Source organism: Entelurus aequoreus, linkage group LG12, assembly GCF_033978785.1.
Source record: "Entelurus aequoreus isolate RoL-2023_Sb linkage group LG12, RoL_Eaeq_v1.1, whole genome shotgun sequence".
Lineage (NCBI taxonomy): Eukaryota > Metazoa > Chordata > Actinopteri > Syngnathiformes > Syngnathidae > Entelurus > Entelurus aequoreus.
Genome location: NC_084742.1, coordinates 64475737 through 64483236, shown reverse-complemented (window position 1 = coordinate 64483236; position 7500 = coordinate 64475737). Strand labels below are relative to the sequence as shown.

Sequence of the window (7500 nt, the reverse complement as noted above, 5' to 3'; positions counted from 1 at the left end):
TACAAGCAGACACAGTGTGTAGACAAAAAAAGGGAGAATGGATGCATTTTGGTGTAAAAAGTAAAGATAAAGGTGAAGTTATAACACTGAAACGCCCTTTCTGAGGGCGTTTCAGCAGCAAACATCCATTCGCAGTCGGCAGTGTTTCAGCTACTTCTAAATCACTAACCCTCGCCTACATGGCGACAAATAAAGTAAGTTTCTTACAAGTAGCATTATCACTGGAGGACGAGGAATAGCTAAACATGCTTCACTACACACCGTAGGAGGCTACAATAGCTCACCGGCGTCACAATGTAAACAAACGCCATGGGTGGATCTACACCTGACCTCCACTGTAATGATACCAAGTACAGGGGCGTGTCTAGGTGATACTACTTTGATTACATCGATATTTTTTAAGCATCACTATATCTTTTTCCGTCTTTTTTTTATGTATATTACGTTTATAAACTCAGGAAGTACGTCCCAGGACACATGAGGACTTTGAATATGACTAGAGATGTCCGATAATATCGGCCTGCCGATATTATCGGCCGATATATGCGTTAAAATGTAATATCGGAAATTATCGGTATCGTTTTTTTTATTATCGGTATCGTTTTTTTTTTGTTCTTGTTTTTTTTATTAAATCCACATAAAAAACACAAGATACACTTACAATTAGTGCACCAACCCAAAAAACCTCCCTCCCCCATTTACACTCATTCACACAAAAGGGTTGTTTCTTTCTGTTATTAATATTCTGGTTCCTACATTATATATCAATATATATCAATACAGTCTGCAAGGGATACAGTCCGTAAGCACACATGATTGTGCGTGCTGCTGCTCCACTAATAGTACTAACCTTTAACAGTTAATTTGACTAATTTTCATTCATTACTAGTTTCTATGTAACTGTTTTTATATTGTTGTACTTTCTTTTTTATTCAAGAAAATGTTTTTAATTTATTTATATTATTTTACTAATTTTTAAAAAAAAGTACCTTTTCTTCACCATACCTGGTTGTCCAAATTAGGCATAATAATGTGTTAATTCCACGACTGTATATATCGGTTGATATCGGTATCGGTTGATATCGGTATCTGTAATTAAAGAGTTGGACAATATCGGAATATCGGATATCGGCAAAAAGCCATTATCGGACATCCCTAAATATGACCAATGTATGATCCTGTAACTACTTGGTATTGGATCGATACCTTAATGTGTGGTATCATCCAAAACTATTGTAAAGTATCAAACAACAGAAGAATAAGTGATTATTGCATTTTAACAGAAGTGTAGATAGAACATGTTGAAACAGAAAATAAGCAGATATTAACAGTAAATGAACAAGTGGATTAATAATCCATTTTCTACCACTTGTCGTTAATAATGTGTACAAAATAATAGGTGTATAAATGACACAATATGTTACTGCATACGTCAGCAGACTAATTAGGAGTCTTTGTTTGTTTACTTACTACTAAAAGACAAGTTGTTTAGTATGTAATAATAATTAGCTTTATTGTCTCCGAGGAGAAATTTGACATCAAAACACAGCATTTTACATACATACATACGTACATACATACATACATACAAACCCCGTTTCCATATGAGTTGGGAAATTGTGTTAGATGTAAATATAAACGGAATACAATGATTTGCAAATCCTTTTCAACCCATATTCAGTTGAATATGCTACAAAGACAACATATTTGATGTTCAAACTGATAAACTTTTTTTTTTGTTGCAAATAATCATTAACTTTAGAATTTGATGCCAGCAACACGTGACAAAGAAGTTGGGAAAGGTGGCAATAAATACTGATAAAGTTGAGGAATGCTCATCAAACACTTATTTGGAACATCCCACAGGTGTGCAGGCTAATTGGGAACAGGTGGGTGCCATGATTGGGTATAAAAACACCTTCCCAAAAAATGCTCAGTCATTCACAAGAAAGGATGGGGCGAGGTACACCACTTTGTCCACAACTGCGTGAGCAAATAGTCAAACAGTTTAAGAACGTTTCTCAAAGTGCAATTACAAGAAATTTAGGGATTTCAACATCTACGTACCATAATATCATCAAAAGGTTCAGAGAATCTGGAGAAATCACTCCACGTAAGTGCACCTTCGATCCCTCAGACGGCACTTTATCAAAAACCGACATCAATCTCTAAAGGATATCACCACATGGGCTCAGGAACACTTCAGAAACCCACTGTCACTAAATACAGTTGATCGCTACATCTGAAAGTGCAAGTTAAAACTCTACTATGCAAAGCGAAAGCCATTTATCAACAACACCCAGAAACGCCGCCGGCTTCTCTGGACCCGAGATCATCTAAGATGGACTGATGCAAAGTGGAAAAGTGTTCTGTGGTCTGACGAGTCCACATTTTAAATTGTTTTTGGAAATATTCAACATCGTGTCATCCGGACCAAAGGGGAAGCGAACCATCCAGACTGTTATCGACGCAAACTTGAAAAGCCAGCATGTGTGATGGTATGGGGGTGCATTAGTGCCCAAGGCATGGGTAACTTACACATCTGTGAAGGCACCAATAATGCTGAAAGGTACATACAGGTTTTGGAACAACATATGCTGCCATTTAAGCGCCGTCTTTTTCATGGACGCCCCTGCTTATTTCAGCAAGACAATGCCAAGCCCCATTCAGCATGTGTTACAACAGCGTGGCTTCGTAAAAAAAAGAGTGTGGGTACTTTCCTGGCCCGTCTGCAGTCCAGACCTGTCTCCCATCGAAAATGTGTGGCGCATTATGAAGCCTAAAATACGACAGCTGTTGAACAACTGAAGCTCTACATAAAACAAGAACGGGAAAGAATTCCACTTTCAAAGCTTCAACAATTAGATTCCTCAGATCCCAAACGTTTACTGAGTGTTGTTAAAAGGAAAGGCCATGTAACACAGTGGTGAACATGCCCTTTCCCAACTACTTTGGCACGTGTTGCAGCCATGAAATTCTAAGTTAATTATTATTTGCAAACAAAAACAAAAAAAGTTTATGAGTTTGAACATCAAATATGTTGTCTTTGTAGTGCATTCAACTGAATATGGCTTGAAAAGGATTTGCAAATCATTGTATTCCGTTTATATTTACATCTAACACAATTTCCCAACTCATATGGAAACGGGGTTTGTACATACATACATACATACATACATACATACATACATACATACATACATACATACAGTTCATCCGACAATACAGAGACGACAGTGAACAGTGAACAGGTATATCAGTTAGTTATGAGATCACACATTACACTCCCCTCGAATTGCACCCTCCCGTATCGCACTATCCCAATATTGGACTCCTTATTATTGCATCCGATTATGATATTAGTTTTCTGTTAAGTGCTTTGATTGCCAGTGAGACAAAGGACAATCTATACCTGTTGAGTTTGTATGTTGCTGTTCTGTAGCGTTTACCATTTGGCATCAACACAATTTCACTATGAAGTATGTGGTGTGGGTCACAGCTGATTTTAAGACGTATGTCCACTATATACTTACAGTATGTAAGTATATAAGTACTAAGGATGTTCACTATTTTATTTAACGACTAAATTGAGGGACAAGAGGTAGAAAATGGATGGATGGATTGCAATAATAAACATATGTTTAAATGCCTACTGAAAGCCACTACTACCGACCACGCAGTCTGATAGTTTATATATCAATGATGAAATCTTAACATTGCAACACATGCCAATACGGCCGGGTTAACTTATAAAGTGACATTTTAAATTTCCCGTGAAATATCCTGCTGAAAACGTCTCGGTATGATGACGTTTGCGCGTGACGTCACGGATTGTAGCGGACATTTTTGGGACAGCATTGTGTCCAGCTATTAAGTCGTCTGTTTTCATGGCAAAATTCCACAGTATTCTGGACATCTGTGTCGGTGAATCTTTTGCAATTTGTTTAATGAACAATGGAGATAGCAAAGAAGAAAGCTGTAGTGGGAAGCGGTGTATTAGCGGCCGGCTGCAGCAAAAACAAACACGTAGCCGGTGTTTCATTGTTTACATTCCCGAACGATGACAGTCAAGCTCTACCATTGGCCTGTGACAACAGAGACTCTTACCAGGAGGACTTTGAGTTGGCTACACGGTACTGTGAGTATAAAGCTGCGGCTTCCAAACATTTGATCGCTTGCCCCTACGTGCGTGCCGCTATGTGCATGTCACGTACGTAACTTTGGGGAAATATATGTGCTGTATGAACTTTGCGGAGGTGAACGGTTCTTTGGGCTGTGGGATTGAGTGTGTTGTGCGGGTGTTTGATTTGTATTGGCGGGTTATATGGACGGGAGGGGGGAGGTGTTTGTTATGCGGGATATTAAATATAAGCCTGGTTGTGTTGTGGCTAATAGAGTATATATATGTCTTGTGTTAATTTACTGTTGTAGTCATTCCCAGCTGAATATCAGGTCCCACCCGCCTCTCACAGCATCTTCCCTATCTGAATCGCTTCCACTGCCCTCTAATCCTTCACTCTCACTTTCCTCATCCACAAATCTTTCATCCTCGCTCAAATTAATGGGGAAATCGTCGCTCTCGCTGCTGGTGGCCATGATTGTAAACAATGTGCAGATGTGAGGAGCTCCACAACCTGTGACGTCACGCTACTTCCGGTACAGGCAAGGCTTTTTTTATCAGCGACCAAAAGTTGCGAACTTTATCGTCGATGTTCTCTACTAAATCCTTTCAGCAAAAATACGGCAATATCGCGAAATGATCAAGTATGACACATAGAATGGACCTGCTATCCCCGTTTGAATAAGAAAATCTAATTTCAGTAGGACTTTAATGTACCTTAAGATTTTTTGTTAAAATAAAGCCAATAATGACATTTTTGTGGTCTCCTTTATTTAGAAAAGTATCTAAATTAATTTTGGTACCGGTACCAAAATATTGGTATGGAGACAACCATAGTCCCTAGTTTTAAGAGCTATTTACCGTAATTTCCGGACTATAAGCCGCTACTTTTTCCCCTCGTTCTGGTCCCTGCGGCTTATACAAGGGTGCGGCTTATTTACGGCCTGTTCTTCTCCGACACCGACGAAGAGGATTTCTGTGGTTTTAGTACGCAGGAGGAAGACGATGACACAATGATTAAAGACTGACTTTTCATATACCGGTAGGCTGGTTATTTTGATAACGTACAGGCGAGCACTTTGTATTACTTTGCACCGTTGTATTATTTGTACTCTGCACGAATGCTGTTCGCCATGTCAAAGATGTGAAAGTTTGATTGAATGATTGGAAGATTTATTGTTAATAAATGGGACGCTTTGCGTTCCCAAACTGTCATCTCTGTCCCGACAATCCCCTCCGTGGTAGCAGGAACCCCTATATACTACGGTAATTACACATCAAAACTCTGCGGCTTGTAGTCGGGTGCGGCTTATATATGGAGCAATCTGTATTTTCCCCTAAATTTAGCTGGTGCGTCTTATAGTCAGGTGCGGCTTATAGTCCGGAAATTACGGTATTCATTTTTAGTCATTGACTTTCCATCCTAATCTTAATTTAGCATGAATAATTATGTTTTATCTATTCGAGTTTAAAATGTGAAACATTTAGAAAATAAGTATGCAAATACTATATTTCAGTTTTCCCAACATAGAAAATGATAAATAAAAAATATTATAAATAAAATAACAATTCCGCAACATCCCGAGGATGCTTACTTTAGGAATGGCAAGTTAAATAGTGCTCGCTTTCAGAGTTTTTTTTTTTCAGAGCGATTTCAAACTTGACAAACAAGTCAATGGCGTTTTAAAATCGTGTTTTTATCATCTTCGTCTTTTAGAAGGTAAAACCATTTTTATCTTTTAACCTTTTTGAACAAGTCGTGCATGCTTTTATTTCAAGTGGCCTGGACTACTGCAATGCACTTTATGCTGGCATTAGCCAAAAAGCTCTCTCCCGGTTGCAGTTAGTCCAGAACGCGGCAGCAGGACTTTTAACAGGGGCCAGGAAACGCCAGCATATAACCCCAATTCTTCGGAGTTTGCACTGGCTCCCTGTTGATTGTAGAATTGATTTTAAAACCTTGCTGTTTGTTTTTAAAGCTTTACATGGACTGGCACCTCAGTATATCTCGGACCTCATCCAAATTTACACTCCTGCACGCGCTCTGAGGTCCGAGAGCCAGCTCGAGACTTAAAACCAGGGGAGACAGGGCCTTCTCTGTGGTCGGCCCTAAGCTCTGGAACACTCTGCCCCTCCATGATCAAACTGCTTCCACAGTGGAGTGTTTTAAGTCTCGTCTTAAGACCCACTTTTATTCTTTGGCTTTTAACACTACGTGAGTTGTGGGGTCCTCTGTTGTCCTCTGTGGTTTTTTTTTAATACATTTTGATTTCTATTTACTGTTTTAATTAGTTTTACCCTTTAAAATCGTTTTTAATCATATTTATTTTTATATTGTTTTTATATTGTTTTTATTAGAGATGTCCGATAATATCGGTCTGCCGATATTATCGGCCGATAAATGCGTTAAAATGTAATATCGGAAATTATCGGTATCGGTTATTTTATTATCAGTATCTTTTTTTTTTCATTATTTTTTTTAATTTTTTTTAATTAAATCCACATAAAAAACACAAGATACACTTACAATTAGTGCACCAACCCAAAAAACCTCCCTCCCCCATTTACACTCATTCACACAAAAGGGTTGTTTCTTTCTGTTATTAATATTCTGGTTCCTACATTATATATCAATATATATCAATACAGTCTGCAAGGGATACAGTCCGTAAGCACACATGATTGTGCGTGCTGCTGCTCCACTAATAATACTAACCTTTAACAGTTAATTTTACAAATTTTCATTAATTACTAGTTTCTATGTAACTGTTTTTATATCGTTTTACTTTCTTTTTTATTCAAGAAAATGTTTTTAATTTATTTATCTTATTTTATTTGATTCATTTTTTTAAAAAGTACCTTATCTTCACCATACCTGGTTGTCCAAATTAGGCATAATAATGTGTTAATTCCACGACTGTATATATCGGTTGATATCGGTATCGGTTGATATCGGTATCGGTAATTAAAGAGTTGGACAATATCGGCATATCGGATATCGGCAAAAAGCCATTATCGGACATCCCTAGTTTTTATATTTATTTATTTTTTGTTTTTATTCAGTCATTGGTGGAGCATAATATTGTTTTTAATATTGTTTTTAACATGGCTGTGCAGCACTTTGGAAACATTCTTGTTGTTTAAATGTGCTATATAAATAAAGTGGATTGGATTGGATTAGAGTTAAAGACGTATTACCTTAAAAGTCATGCTATTTCAAATCTTAATTTAGGATGTCTTATCAAGTACAATAGGATAATTTCACTAGTTTTTAGTGTTTTTTTCATAAAATCTAGTCTTTTTATCTTAGATTTGTCAGCTCTTTTTTGCTGTGACGACATGATCAAAAATATTGTATCTTGCAGAAAGTCTTTCCCGAA

The 7500-nt window shown here is 37.5% G+C and overlaps 1 protein-coding gene across 1 annotated transcript in view; it reads right to left on the bottom strand.

Moving 5' to 3' along the window:
• Positions 1-7500, bottom strand: part of creb3l2 (cAMP responsive element binding protein 3-like 2) — a 64657-nt gene that overhangs the window by 15075 nt on the left and 42082 nt on the right. The gene's annotated exons all lie outside the window — the stretch shown is intronic.